This window comes from Echinococcus granulosus, assembly GCF_000524195.1.
Source record: "Echinococcus granulosus chromosome Unknown EG_S00008, whole genome shotgun sequence".
NCBI classification, from domain to species: domain Eukaryota; kingdom Metazoa; phylum Platyhelminthes; class Cestoda; order Cyclophyllidea; family Taeniidae; genus Echinococcus; species Echinococcus granulosus.
Window position 1 is genome coordinate 736,177 of NW_020170388.1, and position 2,444 is coordinate 738,620.

General features: G+C 39.4%; 1 protein-coding gene across 1 annotated transcript in view; it reads left to right on the top strand.

Annotated features, from left to right (window-relative positions):
• Positions 1-2,444, top strand: part of EGR_01964 (Murinoglobulin-2) — a gene marked incomplete at both ends in the record, with an annotated part of 4,819 nt that overhangs the window by 1,751 nt on the left and 624 nt on the right. The window lies entirely within an intron of this gene.

The window sequence follows — 2,444 nt, forward strand, 5'->3', positions numbered from 1 at the left end:
CTTTCTGCACTTCCGCACGTGAGTTTTCTTTTCGTCTCCTATCCTATACTTTTTCATCCATCGCCCGTCGTGTCTTCCCTGTCATCTAACTTACTCTCCATACTTCTGTTTAATTCATTATCCTCAATAGTTTCTTTTGAAACTGCATAGGTCAGAGCAGTTTCTCCCCCAATCATGACAAATTTCTCTTTTTTATCTCTCCTCAGTTGTGTGAATGCGTTCTCAAATTCCTACCAGTCATGCTTAAATCCTACTTTTATGTGAACTGTTTCTTTGTGCAGTGAATCAGGAGTGTTGAAGAAAAATGTATACATATATATATATATATATTTAAATGGATGTACGACAAATAGAGACACGCCATCCACATCATTTGTAGCTGGAAATCACAACTCGTTAATAATTTCGATCCAACAGGGCCCTTTGAGCCAACATTGTATACTAGCCAAAATGAGGCATTAGGCGTTTTGTTTGACCCATTAGCTGAAAAATCCATTCATCATTGCTTGATGTGGAGCGATTATCTAACGCGTAGTACATCACTTATCCTATTAGAGAGGTTTGAAGTTCCCATGGGTATGTTTACACCCTACATATTAGAGCTGAATTATCTTGGAACTTCTTTTTGGATTGCGCACTTTGAGTAGGCTCACGGAAGAAATGCGGCCCAGTCAGTATGAAAGTGTTGATTTATCATTTATGTCTCCAGTAAACAACGAGTTTGCTTGACTTAACAAAATTTTGCGAAACATGACTGGTAACAATCCGACTTGAGAGTTAGCCTGATGGTAAACCATGAAATTTTTCCAATGTCGGAGGCAGTGGTCACCCATTGTGTGTACAGTTTACAATAGAACCTGGAACGCGGACAGTAGACTGTGGATGGTAAACTATTTATTTTGAAAAATGAACTAATAAAAACCCCTTTTTGCATAAAGTGCTTAAAGCCCCTTTACAATTAACTGTATGGTCAAGTGAATGGATGGAATGACGACGCATTGATAACGGTGACAAGCAATAGACGGCCCTGATACAGGAGGTGTTGCAGGCTTTTGAAAATAGCTGTATTCATTCTACACCTCGCACTCTTTTTTAATCCTCTAAATATACGTGTGTGTATGTGTGTTTACGTACATGTGGATGCACATTCGGAGCCAGATTTCTTCATCGTCAGTAGCTTGTATAACATTTGCTTCTTCCCGGTTTGTTGAGTCACTGCTCCATTTGAAGCCGTATGAGATATTTCGCTTCATGCGGTTATTCCATAAGATTAACTGTGCCACTTCATGGCCTCTTCACACACTCCATCGGAATTTGATGGTGTGATTCCATTAACGTATACAACACAAGGGTGAATTCTTCGTTCACTGTGTACACACATTAGTCTATCGCATTCCTTAACGCAATCTCATTTGTGAGTGTTTTTAAAAGACCTCAATACTACACAAATAACTTGACCCTGCTGTAATCCTGCAGACACAAGTCCCATTGTTCATATTAACTTTAATAGTGTACATTTGTGTCAGGCCTCGTACTGATCATCCTTAATCCCCGAACTAATGACAATTATTTGCGTCGGAAGTGATTAGAAAGATATGGTGAAACACTTCCAACGTGTGATTGAGGGTGGTTGTTGGTGGAATCAGAGTAAGACAGACCGGTGACTGTAGTCTTCATATTGTAGACTGGATAAAGAGTGGTGATTATGCTTACGAAATAATAATCTCACAGTTGCTGCTTAATGTAGCCATGCTTGGTCGGTATTATATTGAGAGTTGAGTGATTCAATGGAACTACCATGCTGGGTAGGTCCAACTCCACACTGAGCAAATCGAATGCCTCACACGCCCTTCACATCTCTCAATAATGCAAAATGAAGTGGATATTTGCATTAAAAAAGGTCCTCGCTTCCTCTTTCCATACGCACTGCACATTAGTACCTCGTATTTATTTTGGTGAAATGACGAACATGTTGTCTCTCGACAAAAGCGACTGGCACATGCAATAAGAGTGGATAAAATGAGCTTACTGCGATAAATGAGTGAATAGATGAGTAACTGAGAATGACGAAGCCGTTCAACTACATCTTTTCGAGGTAATTCAATACTAATGAAGTAGGATCAAATGATTTGAACCAAATAGAATAGAAAAGAATTGGGCTGGAATGGTGCAAATTCTGTTTGGGAATACGCAATGGCGAATGATGAAGGTCATGACAAAGTATGCATCAATGGTTACTGTAAACACACCATTGTGTATGCGTTTTGATGAACTCATAGAAGGTATGTTTACTACCGTGAACTGTGGTTAAGATGAAAAGATTGATGGTTCTCTAAGTAAGTGTGGTACACATCAGCACCGGTACATTGTAGCCACATTCATGAGGACATGTTTCTGCTTCTAGTTCAGCGTCTTTGATTCTGTATCTTCTGATACAACAGTTC